Raw genomic sequence first — 18,072 nt, 5'->3', positions numbered from 1 at the left:
ATTTTGTCCTTTAAATTAAAATGGACACCACTTGAATTTGGACAGCTAACTTGTTTAAAATGTAGTAGCTTTAACTGGAAAAAGATAAAGAAAAATTTCAAATTTGCTGCTTAGTAAACAATAGGCTTTTTAAAAGATTTAAACTGTGTTTATTATTTGTTGTTGAGGGTCATACGGCATAACTGTTGGTAAGAAACAAGTACTATGAAATTAAAATGGTAATCCATATTTTATAATTACACTTCAAGAATTACAAATGTCTAGCTGATACAATGAAGAAAAAATAACACACCTGTATAAATATGGTCGATGAATATTTAACAGCAAAAAGCAGTAGTGCAATTAATGATTTAAAATGGTTAAAACCTACTAGATGACGCCCACCGTAGCATACAGTGGTGTAAGAATAGGAACAGAAAATGGTGAGAAAGGAATTCAGAAATCAAGAAGAAAGAAATACTTCTTGAAAGACGCAGCTGTGAATATGTATTGTAAATAATAATTATATATGCACACACACACACACACACACACACTAATGTGCATTCGTAGTCTGAGTCCAGACCTGAATTGCGTGGTTGGTTACCTACCAGTTGCAAGTAGATGATCATGGAATGCTGCAAATAATGCAAAGAGTACGCGACACGTGTTTCGCCCTCATTTGGGCTGGATAAATCAAAGTCATCCAGAGGATCTGGATCTGCATAATTAGATCTGGACCACCCTGTATATTGTTTTAACTATTTACCCTTAATCTGGTGCACAGTGCATTATCTGTTAGGTGCTCTTCACCCAGCTAAAATTCTTCAATTAAAAATTGTGTGTGATTTTACATTAAAAGATTAATTCTTTTAAGACCTGTAAATGTAAGGATTATTTGTACTTCATAGTGTTACTTTAATATTCCCAGACGGTACTGTTTGATATGCCTTTTGGGTGCCAAATCCCATTGTATTATAATAATGACAGTGTTTATTTTCGTCAGATTGTTTTACTGAACTACGTTTCCCCCACCCTACAGTATATATGCTTTTGTGTACAATGCAAGCAGTTTATAGTGCCAAACAATGGGCTTTTTAAGTACTGTATCATATTAATGATTATTCTTTGTAACAATCTGATATGCACTTCCGACGGTTCCTTAAAATGCAGGATTTTAGGGAACACGAAAACTTACAGCCTTTCAGAGAAAGGTGACTTCATTCTTGGTGGTTTATTCCCGTTACACTTTTTTAAAAAGGTTCCGGATTTGCTTTCGTTTGAAGTGATGCCCAAACTGTCCACATGCAGTTAGTGAGTATGTGCATGCGCTTTGGATTATTGTAAAATATATATATATATAGCCAACCCGTGGCGTAGCATACGCCGCATAATTATTCATTGATGGGTGAACACTTCCTGAAAGACACAGTTCAGCAATCCCCTATTCAGCATCGCGATAGGGTGGCGGCCATCACTCCGGGTTCGGTGTCGGTCTAACAAAGTAAAAAAAAGAGGGGGTACAGAAACAACAGGGAGAACAGAAGCTTGTGGGGACAGACAGCAAAAATGAGACTTGTTAGCAAAGCAATGCAGCCCGAACCGAGAAGAACAATGAAAAGTCAGCGTGGGTCAGAGGACAGCAATGAGAGAGACCTGTTAACAAAGCAAAGCAGCCGGAACCGAAAAGAACAATGAAAAGTCAACGTGGCTCAGAGGCGCATGTGTGCACTGTAGCAGACACCAAAGCAACTGAGGAAGTGTTTGTTGATGTGATGGGGGCGGGCACAAAATGCAGGCAGTGCACATGCCTCGAGAGCGAGGGTGGGCGCAGGAGGAGGGTTAGAGTTGGCGGGCGGGGCTCCGCCACATGTTCCCCATGGTCAGGCGACTTGGTCGATTATATTATATAGATATATGCATGTATATTTACATTTAAGCATTGTTTAACTGCCAACATCAATTAATTGATTGTATGTGTGTGTACATGTATGTTTGTATGTACACACGTGGACAAAATTGTTGGTACCCTTCAGTCAATGAAAGAAAAACTCAAAATGGTCACAGAAATAACTTAAATCTGACAAAAGTAATAATAAATAAAAATTCTATGAAATTTAACCAATGAAAGTCAGACATTGATTTTCAACCATGCTTCAATAGAATTATTTAAAAAAATAAACTCATGAAACAGGCCTGGACAAAAATGATGGTACCCCTAGAAAAGACTGAAAATAATGTGACCAAAGGGACATGTTAATCCAAGGTGTGTCCACTAATTAGCATCACAGGTGTCTACAATCTTGTAATCAGTCAGTGGACCTATATATAGGGCTCCAGGTAGTCACTGTGTTGTTTGGTGACATGGTGTGTACCACACTCAACATGGACCAGAGGAAGCGAAGGAAAGAGTTGTCTCAGGAGATTAGAAAGAAAATTATAGACAAGCATGTCAAAGGTAAAGGCTATAAGACCATCTCGAAGCAGCTTGATGTTCCTGTGACTACAGTTGCACATATTATTCAGAAATTTAAGATCCATGGGACTGTAGCCAACCTCCCTGGACGTGGCCGCAGGAGGAAAATTGATGACAAATCAAAGAGACGGATAATATGAATGGTAACAAAAGAGCCCAGAAAAACTTCTAAAGAGATCCAAGGTGAACTTCAAGCTCAAGGAACATCAGTGTCAGATCGCACCATCCGTCGTTGTTTGAGCCAAAGTGGACTTCATGGGAGGCGACCAAGGAGGACACCATTGTTGAAAACAAATCATAAAAAGCCAGACTGGAATTTGCCAAACTACATGTGGACAAGCCACAAAGATTCTGGGAGAATGTCCTATGGACAGATGAGACAAAAATTGAACTTTTTGCCAAGGCACATCAGCTCTATGTTCACAGATGGAAAAATGAAGCATATCAAGAAAAGAACACTGTCCCTTCTGTGAAACATGGAGGAGGCTCTGTTATGTTCTGGGGCTGCTTTGCTGCATCTGGCACAGGGTGTCTTGAATCTGTGCAGGGTACAATGAAATCTCAAGACTATCAAGGGATTCTAGAGAGAAATGTGCTGGCCAGTGTCAGAAAGCTTGGTCTCAGTCGCAGGTCATGGGTCTTGCAACAGGACAATGACCCAAAACACACAGCTAAAACACCCAAGAATGGCTAAGAGGAAAACATTGGACTATTCTAAAGTGGCCTTCTATGAGCCCTGACCTCAATCCTATTGAGCATCTTTGGAAAGAGCTGAAACATGCCGTCTGGAAAAGGCACCCTTCAAACCTGAGACAACTGGAGCAGTTTGCTCATGAGGAGTGGGCCAAAATACCTGCTGAGAAGTGCAGAAGTCTCATTGACAGTTACAGGAATCGTTTGATTGCAGTGATTGCCTCAAAAGGTTGTGCAACAAAATATTAAGTTAGGGGTACCATCATTTTTGTCCAGGCCTGTTTCATGAGTTTATTTTTTAAATAATTCTGTTGAAGCATGGTTGAAAATCAATGTCTGACTGTCATTGGTTAAATTTCATAGAATTTTTATTTATTATTACTTTTGTGAGATTAAAGTTATTTCTGTGACCATTTTGAGTTTTTCTTTCATTGACTGAAGGGTACCAACAATTTTGTCCACGTGTGTATGTATATATAAATAATTGTTGCTGTTAGAGAAATGGTGAAAACTACTTTTTTAATTAAGTCTTGTTCCAGATAAGTACATTACAGAAAAAAATGAATAGGAGAGCTTGTAACTATGAGATGTATTTTATTTTTTTTTTATGCCATATGACTCATGGATAAATACAGTATTTTTGTACCTATTTTATTAAATGAAGTACGTATTTAAGGAAACTTTATTTTCGTATTTCATGGTTACTGAACAGTAAGCCTACAGAATTTCACTTTATGGATACAAAATGAACAGTTAATACCTGTGGTCTATATATTAATTAAAAATACACTTTAATATAGGACATAAGGCTACTGTTTGGTTATACAGGAGATTAATGTAAAACGTTTTTAAATGGATAAAGGGAAAAAAAAATCAGAATTGGTATCCGAATCAGCAGATCAATTAATATGAAATCGGAAACCTGATAAGAGCATTCCTTGTAAGCAACAGCAAAAACAATGGATATGAGATAAAAAAGTCATATACACAAACTCAATTAAATGCTAAAACATATGTAGCTGTGAATTTACAAGAAGCAAAGAGTTAATTTTGGCTGCAAAATGAGGAACAGTAATATTTTCAAGCTCTCGAATCTGATGTAAAAAAAATCTAACGTACAAGATAAAAACATTTTCTGAACAGCTCTTAAAAGCCTTAAGATTAACTAAGGACAACAGGATCACAACAGTATTCTGAAGTAGTAAATGAAGAATATTCATAGTTAGCTACAAGGTGGAAATAAGACATAACTGAAAAAACTGAAGGAGCTTACTAGTTGATCTCAAAAAAGAGGATCAAGAAAGTAGTGAGGAAAATTACGTCAAGTAATACAGCTGGGCTCCTTGGAAAATGTGCCTGAAATATTGAAGTCACCAGATGGTCCTAAAGATCTATAAAGGCCTGAATAGGAATGTAATAAAGACAAAGATGTGGGAACGGGAGAAGCAGGACAGAAGAAACGGTTAGAAGCATGGTAGTATGGTCTCTGTAACAAAGGATCTATCTCAAATGTAAGAGCTGTAATAAATGCAGTGATAAATGATAAAGCACTTGTCAAGTGAAGAGTGTATGTCGTGTATCAAGACTTTAAAACAGCTTCGAAGCTAGTTTACTGTAACCTCATACTGTATATTGGCAATTAGTTGTTTGGGAAAAATCAGGAAAGCATCTTCAATTTGGGGGCAATGAAAAAGTAGCAAGGCAGAAATATCTCCTGAAGTAATTGCAGGGGCAGTTGCTCATTTTGACCTATAAAGCAGTGTTGAAGCTTAATTGAAGGCAAAAGTCAAAAATGCCCACTAAATTGACAGTTTCTGTCCCTTAACACTAGAATTACCATAGCCTACGAAAAAACTCGTAGATCTGGCCCACCTTATAGTACTTGTAAAAGTTACCCTTTTTTTTTTCACTTTTATTCTCTCAGTCACGATCACGATACATACTACCACCCTAGGTTTCAGACGCTGTTAGTTTTTACTTGAAACTGGGAATAACTGAAGATGTGAGTGGTGTTTTGAGGCAATGGAATTGGACATTTTCCGATCTGGATGGATAAAAGCTGACACACAAATGCTGTCTTCTTTGTATCTCACCATCACTTGATTTTATTTTTTTCAGTTTTATTGAGTGTTCCTGCTCACGCTGAATTAGTATGCACCTTATGATCTATGATGTCAAAGTCACACTGACAAAAAAAAAAAACAAAACAGAGATATATGTACAGGAGCTGGTCATAAAATTAGACTATCATGACAAAGTTGATTTATTTCAGTAACTCCATTCAAAAAGTGAAACTTGTATATTAGATTCATTCATTACACACAGACTAATGTATTTCAAATGTTTATTTCTGTTTATTTCTGTTAATTTTGATGATTATAACTGATAATGAAAGTCCCAAATTCAGTATCTCGGAAAATTAAAATATTGTGAAAAGGTTCAATATTGAAGACACCTGGTGCCACACTCTAATCTGCTAATTAACTCAAAACACCTGCAAAAGCCTTTAAATGGTCTAGTTCTGTAGGCTACACAATCATGGGGAAGACTGCTGACTTGACAGTTGTCCAAAAGATGACCATTGACACCTTGCACAAGACACAAAAGGTCATTGCTAAAGAGGCTGGCTGTTCACAGAGCTCTGTGCCCAACCACATTAATAGAGAGGCGAAGGGAAGGACAAGATGCGGTAGAAAAAAGTGTACAAACAATAGGGATAACCGCACCCTGGAGAGGATTTTGAAACAAAACCCATTCAAAACTGTGGGGGAGATTCACAAAGAGTGGACTGCAGCTGGAGTCAGTGCTTCAAGAACCACCACGCACAGACACATGCAAGACATGGGTTTCAGCTGTCGCATTCCTTGTGTCAAGCCACTCTTGAACAAGAGACAGCGTCAGAAGCGTCTCACCTGGGCTAAAGACAAAAAGGACTGGACTGCTGCCGAGTGGTCCAAAATTATGTTCTCTGATGAAAGTAAATTTTGCATTTCCTTTGGAAATCAAGGTCCCAGAGTCTGGAGGAAGAGAGGAGAGGCACAGAATCCACGTTGCTTGAGGTCCAGTGTAAAGTTTCCACAGTCAGTGATGGTTTGGGGTGCAATGTCATCTGCTGGTGTTGGTCCATTGTGTTTTCTGAAGTCCAAGGTCAACGCAGCCGTCTACCAGGAAGTTTTAGAGCACTTCATGCTTCCTGCTGCTGAAGAACTTTATGGAGATGCAGATTTCATTTTCCAACAGGACCTGGCACCTGCACACAGTGCCAAAGCTACCAGTACCTGGTTTAATGACCATGGTATCCCTGTTATTGATTGGCAAACTCGCCTGACCTTAACCCCATAGAAAATCTATGGGGTATTGTGAAGAGGAAGATGCAATACGCCAGACCCAACAATTCAGAAGAGCTGAAGGCCACTATCAGAGCAACATGGGCTCTCATAACACCTGAGCAGTGCCACAGACTGATCGACTCCATGCCACGCCGCATTGCTGCAGTAATCCAGGCCAAAGGAGCCCCAACTAAATATTGAGAGCTGTACATGCTCATACTTTCATGTTCATACCTTTCAGTTGACCAACATTTCTAAAAATCCTTTTTTTGCATTAGTCTTAATTGATATTCTAATTTTTCGAGATACTGAATTTGGGACTTTCATTAGTTGTCAGTTATAATCATCAAAATTAAAAGAAATAAACATTTGAAATACATCAGTCTGACACGCCTTTTTTAAGGCGACTGACTTTTAAGTTGACCACTTCTTAAGGCAATTCAATATGTAGATCAATTTGATATTTTATACAAACTCATTAATTTGGTTATATTTCATTTAAGCGGTATTACTTTAATACTCGTAGTTTCTGTTATTTTTGTGATGAAATTTAAAACTTTTTTTCTTTATTGAGGTCGCCCTTTTGAACCCCCCTGTTATTTACTACGCGGTGAGGCATTTGTACTCCATCAACATTAATTATTTCCAGACACATAATTTTGTTTATTTTTCCAGCGCATCGCGCACAAAAACAAGGGAACGATGGGAGCAACAGAACTATGCTCACATCATGTCGCTTCGTACTGCAAGCTGCAAGTAGTAAATCTGTGATATGTGGAATACCACTACGCTTTCCACTCATGGGACGGAAGGACAATCCCGACCGCTTTTATATAGTAAGAAAGAAGAAGAAGATATCGCACAGTCTGGAGTAGAAAATCATCTTTTACCTGGGAAAACGAAACTACAAATTCCATCGTGCATTGCAAAATGGATGGGGCATGTGTGAAACTCTGCGCCTGCGTAGCACTCATGGGACGGGAGGACATATATATATATATATATATATATATATATATATATATATATATATATATATATATACACACAGTGAACCCTCATTTATCACGGTTAATCCGTTCCAGACTCTACCGTGATAAATTAATTTTCGCAAAGTAGGATTCTTTATTTATAAATCGAATATTTTCGCAGTTAAAGTATAGAAAACCTGTTTACGACCTTCTAAATACGTTTTTTAACATTATTAGAGCCCTCTAGACATGAAATAACACTCTTTAGTCACCAATACACTCGTATAACCCAATATATTAGACAAAATAAAAGAAAATAAGACATATTAGACGTTACAAATATCATATTACTAGGCACACTCGCCTTTTAAGGAGACCGACTTTTATCCTCAATTTTTGTGCGCTCCATGTGTACATCAGGCATGTAAGGGTAGAGAATGAGAACATCAAAGTGCCCATTCATAACATCTCCCGAAAACCTAAGTTTTTTTATCCCCTCAAGTGCCTGTCCAAAGTCGTACAATGTCAGCCCGAATCTGTACCGCTAAAGACTGAGTTTTAGGCACTAAATAAGCTATAGATGAAAATAAGCAGGCACCATCTCTCCTGATATTTACTACGCGGTTAGGCATAATTGTACTCCGTCAACATTAATTATTTCCAGAGACATGATTTTGTCTAGTTTTCCAGCACATCGCGCACAAAAGCAAGGGAACAATGAGAGCACTAGAACTCTGCTCACATAGCGTCGCTTCATACCGACTTTTATCCTCAATTTTTTGTGCTCCATGTGTACATCAAGCATTTAAGTGTAGGGAATGAGAACATCAAAGTGCCCATTCATAACATCTCCCAAAAACCTAAGGTTTTTTTTTTATCCCCTCAAGTGCCTGTCCAAAGTCGTACAATGTCAGCCCGATTCTGTACCACTAAAGACGGAGTTTCATGCACTAAATAAGCTACAGATGAGAATAAGCAAGCACCATCTCCCCTGATATTTACTACGCGGTAAGGCATTTGTACTCCATCAACATAAATTTTTTCCAGAGACATAATTTTGTCTAGTTTTCCAGCGAATCGCGCACAAAAGCAAGGGAACGATGACAGCACCAGAACTCTGCTCACATCGCATTAAACCGTACCTCAAGCTGCAAGTAGTAAGTCTGTAATAAGCGGAATACCGCTACACTTTGCACTCACGGGACGGAAGGACAATCCCGAACGCTTTTTTATAGTAGATTATTGTACTGTACATTTAATTGCACACAACCACTAACCTATGAAGTTACGACCTCAGTAGGAGAGTCTTCAGAGGTGGTGCAGTATCTTCAGCAGGTGCGTTGTTGTCTACAGTGAAGAAGTACTAGGCAGTGGGTGTACGGGTGCGAGGCTGAAGAACATCTTGATAGGCAGTTGCTGGCACTGTCTTTTCATATGCGTGAGGAGGCTTTTGTAGGGTATTGCCATCTTTAATCATATCCAAGAGTTTCACCTTCTCCTGGATAGTAAGCATCTTCCTCCGGCGCTTAGTTTTATTGTCAGAAGGCTTAGAAAAAGCAGCATGTTTAGAAGCCATCGTAGGGCTTAGATAAAAGTTCTCAGAAAGCGCATGCGTAGTGACGTAAGCGTGTATGAGGAAAAAATCGCGATAGAGTGAAGCCACGAAAGTAGAAGCGTATAGCGAGGGATCACTGTATACATACATATATACACACACATTTTATATATACAGCGGTACCTTGGTATACGTCCTTAATCCGTTCCTGATCCTTGGACTTATACCAAACAGGACTTATACCAAACAAATTTTTCCCATAAGAAATAATGGGAAAATGATTAATTCGTTCCCATGAAAAAAAAAATCCTACTGTTATTGGCATATTATACATTGATGGGGTTGTATAAAATAATTTAAAACGCTGCTTAATACTAAAATACATAAATACAAAAGCAATTAGATGAAATAAATGAAAATGACTTGTCTGATAACAATGAGTTTAATTTTACTGCACAACAAAGGAGAGCGTTAAAGCTCTTCCAAAGGAGCCTCTTCAGGCAAATGTGAAGCACTGCCGTTGTTCTTCTTCTGGCAGTCTTCAATCCAAATCCCTAAAGTAGATTCCATCCAGACTACTGCCTTATTACATCCACTTACAACTCGTTTTGCACCCAGGTTAAAAGGACACTGCGGCCATAGATCTTATATTCCTTTCCTACTTTTTAAATAAAAAGAATCGTAGCCTTTAACAAATCCAAAACGTTTACCTTTTCGGCAATCATTAACATCTTTCGTTTGCACTTGGGCACGGCTCCTGAAGCAGTAGCAGATCGTTTTGGAGCCATAATGAAGGGCTTGACCATGCACAAAGATACACACAAAAGAGCACAAAAGTTAACTCTTTACACAGCGAAACACGCTGATGCTGAATGAGCGAGACGAGACTTCCTGGTTAACACTGCATTCAGCACGCAGGAACTTAACTGCGTGCTCTGATTGGTTAGCTTCTCAGTCATCCGCCAATAGTGTCCCTTGTATGAAATCAACTGGGCAAACCAACCGAGGAAGCATGTACAAGAAGTAAAGACACATTGTCCACAGAACCTGCGAAGCAGCGAAAAATCCGCGTTATATATTTAGTTATGCTTTCATATAAAATCCACGATAGAGTGAAGCTGCAAAAGTCAAAGCGTGATATAGTGAGGGATTACTGTACAGGTTAAAACTTTTTTTTTTTTTTTTTGAGCTACGCCGGTACACCACACGTGTTGTTCTAGCACACGAGTCGTATTCCAAACAAAGGTCGTATACCAAGCAAAATATTTCGCCTCTAAACAGGACATATACCAAGTTGGCCTTATTCCAAAGCAGACATATACTGAGGTACCACTGTGTATATATATATATATATATATATATATATATATATATATATATATATATATATATAACTGCTCAAAAAAATTAAAGGAACACTTTGAAAACACATCAGATCTCAATGGGAAAAAGAAATCCTCCTGGATATCTATACTGATATAGACTGGGTAATGTGTTAGGAGCGAAAGGATGCCACATCGTTTGATGGAAATGAAAATGATCAACCTACAGAGCCCTGAATTCAAAGACACTCCAAAAATCAGAGTGAAAAAATTATGTGGCAGGCTAGTCCATTTTGCCAAAATTTAATTGCAGCAACTCAAAATTGTACGCAGCACTTTGTATGGCCCCTGTGTTCTTGTATACATGCCTGACAACATCGGTGCATGCCTCTAATGAGATGACAGATGGTGTTGTGGGGGATCTCCTCCCAGATCTGGACCAGGGCATCACTGAGCTCCTGGACAGTCTAAGGTGCAACCTGGTGGCATTGGATGGACCAAAACATAATGTCCCAGAGGTGTTCTATTGGATTTAGGTCAGGAAAGTGTGGTGGCCAGTCAATGGTATCAATTCCTTCATCCTCCAGGAACTGCCTGCATATTCTCACCACATGAGGCCAGGAACTGTCGTGCACCAGCAGCCACTGCACCAGCATAGGGTCTGACAATGGGTCCAAGGATTTCATCCTGATACCTAATGGCAGCCAAGGTGCCTTTGTCAAGCCTGTAGCGGTCTGTGTGACCCTCCATGGATTTGCCTCCCCAGACAATCATTAACCCACCACCAAACTGCTCATGCTGAATGATGTTACAGGCAGCATAATGTTCTCCATGGCTTCTCCAGACCCTTTCACTTCTGTCACGTGCTCAGGGTGAACCTGCTCTCATCTGTAAAAAGCACAGGGCACCAGTGGTGCATCTGCCAATTCTGGTATTCTATGGCGAATGCCAATCGAGCTGCATGCTGCTGGACAGTGAGCTCAGGGCCCATTAGAGGACATGGGGCCCTTGGGTCACCCTCATGAAGTCTTTCTGGTTGTTTGGTCAGAGACATTCACACCAGTGGCCTGCTGGAGGTCATTTTGTAGGGCTCTGGCAGTGCTCATCCTGTTCCTCCTTGCCCAAAGGAGTGGCCCTCTCCAGCTCTCCTAGAGTAACTGCTTGTCTCCTACAATCTCCTCCATGCCCTTGAGACTGTGCAGGGAGACACAGCAAACCTTCTGGCAATGACACGTATTGATGTGCCATCCTGGAGAAGTTGGACTACCTGTGCAACCTCTGTAAAGTCCAGGTATCGCCTCATGCTACCAGTAGTGACACTGACTGTAGCCAAATGCAAAACTAGTGAAGAAACAGTCAGAAAAGATGAGGATGGAAAAATGTCAGTTGCCTCCACCTGTTAAACCATTCCTGTTTTGGGGTCATCTCAATGTTGCCCCTATAGTGCATCTGTTGTTAATTTCATTAACGCCACAGCAGCTGAAACTGATTAACAACCCCCTCTGCTACTTAACTGACCAGATTAATATCCCATAAGTTTCATTGACTTTATGCTATACTCTGATTAAAAAGTGTTCCTTTAATTCTTTTGAGCAGTATATATATATATATATATATATATATATATATATATATATATAAAAATATAAAAATACCAGCTTACATGGCGGAGAAGTAGTGTGTTAAAGAAGTTAAGAAAAAGAAAAGGAAGCATTTTAAAAATAACGCAACATGATTGTCAATGTAATTGTTTTTCCTTACAGCTTACTTACAAAAGTTGGGCAGGTTTCATTTGAAATTCTACGCCTAATGGTCATAACTGGAAGGTATTTTTCTCCATTAACTGTAATGGAGTTGAGCTGGAAGAGGCGTGGGGGAGTTTCGGTGTGACATCATCACGCCTCCCGCGTAATCCGTGAACTGACTGTCAAGCGCAGTGCGTAGAAAACCAGGAAGACCTCCAAAAGCGGAAGAAAACATGCATTATATAATTGAGAAGGCAGCGAAACAATAAGAAGCGGCGAGTGACATATACTACCATATTCATGAGTGCTGCTACCTCGGAAAGAAAGCAAGGTGTAAACCTAAACTTTAAATTAAGTTCATAGACAGGCTACGCTGGCGTTTCACATGCCCACAGGTAATGCGGGATACAAGTTTAATGAGAGGGCGAGGATATAAGCGAGTTTTGATCACTTTGTAACTAAGTTAAAATTGTAGGTGAAGGGGTGTGCTTATGCAAATTCGAGAGACTGTGTTTGTGGGGATTGACAGTTAAGGCGGGTGGGGAGTCAAGTCATCATCATCCCTCCCATTCATCTCATTTCCTCTGAGCTGAGCTCAGCTGCTAACGCCGCTCTTCGAAGCAACTTAGTCAGACTGCCACCAAATACTCACAGAAAAATCCACAAGTTAATACACACGCTGTCTCTAGAGTTTCTCCACACTGAATCCTCCAGGCACTACTTACAAAAGGTCACATTGACAATGCGTGTTCGTTATTTTAAAATCTTTCCTTTTCTTAGCACAAGCACAGCTGAGAAGCTTGATGCATGTGCTCCATAACGAATTAAAAATAATGCATTTAATCACACTTTGCATTACAAGCAAAGGGAGCTTTTGTCAATGCATGATTTCCTGGTACACCGATTACATTGATCAGCGATCCGATTCATTTTACCCTCGCACCACCTTAGTTTGAGAAGTATGAAAAATATGAGGTTAACACAGAAAAACAGATCACCAATTCAAGCTTTATGAATAATCGATTAGCCATCAATAATTGTTTTGGTAAAGCCATCCTCCTTCCATTTTATAATTTTTCCGCCACTAGCCATGATTAAATGAGCGGTAAAAAGTAAGAGCAACGAGCGAGGGTGACTTATTTAGGCAGGCATATATATGACAGCAACACTCATGACAATGTCAATCATGTTACGTTATTATTAAAATGTTTCCTTTTCTTTTCATTACTTCTTTAACACACTACTTCTCAGCTGTGTAGCGGGTATTTTGCTATATATATATATATATGAATGACCTCCAAAGAGCTGAGACTTTTGATATCATGAGCGTGTCTGCAAAACTGGGGTCTCCTGCCCAGCAAAAGTCGAGCAGCCAGCGCAGTGCATAGCTGTGCCGCCTTTGAGGCGCTGACTGCGCTTCTGCCTTAAGTCAAAGTGAGCACTTTTAATTTTTTTCATCCTCCCCCAAACACGGGACCCCTTTTCTACACCACAGCAAAATAATATTAAGGCGATTCACACTTTCTTTTTGCATGTATACGATTATGAGATCCTCAGCTCGGATTATGAAGACACGCGCACGAGAGGAGGACTGACAGTGCCATCACAGCCGATTAATGGCGGGGCGTCTCACCAGTTTACACAAGACCCACGCGACTGTCCCCAAAAGGCGATCATAGCGTCAGCGAACACATCTCTCTATACTATATAAAAGAAAAAGGCAACTTTCCTTTCTTTACACCTTTTTTCCTTTTATCCCAAACCAAAGCCTTTCTCTCTTAACACTGCAGAGGACACAAAACTAATTTTCTTTAAATGCCGGTAAGGCACATTACCAGAGCCACAAAATTGAACGTTCACATAGAAAATGTAATTTCAATGTACCTGTACTTCTTAAAACGTTAATGTTTTACTGTTTAATAACTTATAGACTATAATTTATTATTTTTCCCTTGCACTCAGTGACCAAACCTATACACACACATATAGACACATACAAACATACACACAAGTATATGTATGTGTATATATATACACACACACACACACACACATACATACATACATACACATATATATGATTTGTGTGTCTGTATGTATGTATGTGTGTGTATACAGTATATGATGTAGATAGGTATGTATGTATGTATATATATATATATATATATACAGTATATATATATATGTGTGTATATGTAGATATGTATATAGATATGTAGATATGAAGATATGTATGTTTATATATATGTTTATATATATGTATGTATGTATGTATGTATGTATGTATGTATGTATGTATGTGTGTGTGTGTGTGTGTGTGTGTGTATATATGACAGCAGCAATCCAAGCTGTGAGAAAACAGTAAAAGGAGTGTCAGGCGATCGTGGTACATTTTCTGATGCAGCTACCGAAAACAACTTTGTGGCGCCGCCAAATACACAAAACAATTACTTTGACGATCATGTTACATTATTTTTAAAATGTTTCCTTTTCTTTTTCATTTCTTCTTTAACACACTACTTTTCCGCTGTGAAGCGCGGGTATTTTGCTAGTATATATATATATATATCTATACTAATAAAAGGCAAAGCCCTCACTCACTCACTCACTCACTCACTCACTCACTCATCACTAATTCTCCAACTTCCCGTGTAGGTAGAAGGATGAAATTTGGCAGGCTTATTCCTTACAGCTTACTTACAAAAGTTGGGCAGGTTTCATTTCGAAATTCTACGCATAAGGGTCATAACTGGAAGCTATTTTTCCCCATATAATGTAATGGAGTCTTGAGTTGGAGATGGCCGTGGGGGGCGGAGTTTCGTATGACATCATCACGCCTCCTACGTAAGTATGCGTACAGAACAAGGAAGAACTCCAAACAGCGATGAGCACAAAACGCCATTTCACAATTGAGAAGGCAGAAAAACATTATGAAGCAAATGATGCATACAAGCATATTCATAAGTACAGCTACTGCGGAAACAAAGCACGGCGTGAACTGTAAGTTTATATTAAATTAAGTTCATAGACAGGCTGCCACTGGCAATCCAATACAAACACTGCCGGTAAATGTTCACGGGTGAAGGACTGTGCTTATGCAGAGGAAGATGAGATGGTCAGGGTGGTGTTTGGCACAAACTCATTGAAACTGCGAGAGAAACTTTTAAGTGCGGGTCTTAGCTGACATTACGAGATGGCACCAGTACAGCTGGGAACCTTCGATGCAAGAACACCAAGCGGCTCACGTGAACTGGCGCAATGCAGAGACAAAAGCAACAGTTCCAAAGAGTGCTGAACAAAAACCGAATTACACAATTGAGAAGGCAGCAAAAAAATATGAAGCGTCTTATACATACAATCATATTCATAAGTGCAGCTACTGCGGAAACAAAGCACACGGTGGAAAAAGTGAATGTCCTGCTAAAGGAAGACAGTGTAAAAAAACGTGCATGCAGTTTGTCACATCACAGATAAAAAGGAAGGCGAGCTGTTTATTGATGCAGTAAGGAACTAATCGATGAATGAAACCTCTTATCTTTACAGCGATTGACAAACACGGAATGTAACTTGAACACATCCTACAAATACGAGCCTGATTGAAAGAAATAATGATAATCAAATCCTTGATGACAGCAACATTCAATAACACTCACAAAACAATTACTGTATATTGACAATCATGTTACGTTATTTTTAAAATGTTCCCTTTTCTTTTCATAACTTCTACTTCTCCACTGCGGTACGGGTATATATATAAATGTATATATATACCCGATCTACAATACATACTTTAGCATAGACAAGCCACACGCTGTGGCTAATTGTAGAGTCTTAAGCCTCTAACGCCGACATTGAGGTTGATTCGAGAGGGTGTACTGACTATGTACGCGCTACCGATTCATTTTACCTTCGCATCTCCTTGGTTTGGGGCGTATGAAAAATATTAGGTTAACGCAGAATCATGTTACGTTATTTTTAAAATTTTCCCTTTCTTAGCACAAGCACAGCTGAGAAGCTTCGATGCATGTACTCCATAACACGTTAAAAAATAACGCATTTAATCACACTTTCAATTCCAAGCAAGCGGGAACTTTTGTCAATGCATGATTTCCTGGTACATCCATTACACTGATGCACACATCACAGCTACAAAAATGTTAGAGTCGGAATAAAGCGCGTTCCTCGACTGATCATTTCGACTACCCGAGCGAAGCCTTGATAAAAGCATGGTTTTGTGCACACTGAAAAGCAAGCAAAATTAGATGCATTACAGAAAGCGGACTTTGTGGCTCTTACTGGGGATCATTGGACTTCCGTGACCGTTAGTAATTCTAAATACATCTAATTACAAAATGTTCAATGATCACACTGTTTTAGCCTAATGTACAAAATAATTTTGGCTAATGTTACTCAGAGTTTAAAGAGTAAGCTGGTCAAATTACCTTTTATGTTTCTGACTTATTTTTTAAGAAGAAAAACTGCACTTTATGTTGATTATTGTTTAAAGACAATACTATTCTGAAAATGTACTTAAAGTACTTAAACTACCACTTTATTTTTAAGTCTGCCCAATTTTAACCAGGGATGATATTTTTGTTTCTGTTTTGAATTCAAATGCAGTTTAAAAGCTTTTTTTTCAGAAATTAAAACAGCTTCAGTTTACAATATTCATGTCCATGTCTATTATTTGATTCTGTAAGCCCACTAAAACCGTTTTAAATTAAAAAAAAAAAACATTTGCGATTTGGGGCAAATTTACGTGTCGATTACATACGATTAATCAAGATTAATTCTTACACAGCCTCTAATTAATTGGATTAATTTTTTAATCGAGTCCCACCTAATATATATATATGTAGATATATATATGTAGATTTGTATATATATGTGTATATACAGTATATATGTAGATATGTATATGTTGTATATACAGTATGTATATATGTGTGTGTGTATATACACAGTATGTGTATAGATGTATATGTATATATATGTATGTGTGTATATGTATATATATATAACTGTATATATATGTGTATAGATGTGTGTATATATATATATATATATATATATGTTTATATGTATATATATTTGTTTATATATGTGTCTGTGTGTGTGTATATATATATATATATATATATATATATATATATATATATATGCCAGCAACACTCATGACAATGACAAAACAATTACATTGTCAATCATGTTACGTTATTATTAAAATGTTTCCTTTTCTTTTTACTTCTCAGCTGCCAATGCAGGTATTTTGCTATATATATATATATATATATATATATATATATATATATATAATATAAATAGATAGATATGACAACAACACTCATATCAATGACAAAACAATTACATTAACAATCATCTTACGTTATTTTTAAAATGTTTGCTTTTCTTTTCATAACTTCTTTAACACACTACTTCTCATTTCTGAAACACGGTATTCTGCTAGTGTATATATATATATATACATACATATATGTAGACTCAAACCCATTATGACAGCAGCAATCCAAGCTGTGAGAAAACAGTAAAAAAGAGGAATGTCAGACATCGTGGTACATTTTCTGATGCAGCTAGACGAAAAAACTTTGTGACGCTGCCGCCAAATACACAAAACAATTACTTTGACAATCATGTTACATTATTTTTAAAATGTTTCCTTTTCTTTTTCATAACTTCTTTAACAGTTGACATCACTGCGCCTTGGTATTTTACTATATATATATATATATATATATATATATATATATATATATATATATATATATATATACAGCGACACTCATAACAGTGACAAAACAATTACATTGACAATCATGTTACGTTATTTTCAAAATGTTTCCTTTTCTTTCTCTTTCCTTCTTTAACACACTACTTCTCCGCTGCCAAGCGCGGGTATTTTGCTATATATATATATATATATATATATATATATATATATATATATATATATATACATACAGTGGAACCTCGGTTTACTAACG

The 18,072-nt window shown here is 38.0% G+C and overlaps 1 protein-coding gene across 4 annotated transcripts in view; it reads right to left on the bottom strand.

Moving 5' to 3' along the window:
* Positions 1 to 18,072, bottom strand: part of LOC120537137 (LIM domain containing preferred translocation partner in lipoma) — a 451,145-nt gene that overhangs the window by 95,831 nt on the left and 337,242 nt on the right. The window lies entirely within an intron of this gene.

The sequence above is a fragment of the Polypterus senegalus genome, chromosome 1 (assembly GCF_016835505.1).
Source record: "Polypterus senegalus isolate Bchr_013 chromosome 1, ASM1683550v1, whole genome shotgun sequence".
Lineage (NCBI taxonomy): Eukaryota > Metazoa > Chordata > Cladistia > Polypteriformes > Polypteridae > Polypterus > Polypterus senegalus.
The sequence above is the reverse complement of the archived record's forward strand: the minus strand, read 5'-3'. Positions and strand labels throughout refer to the sequence as shown.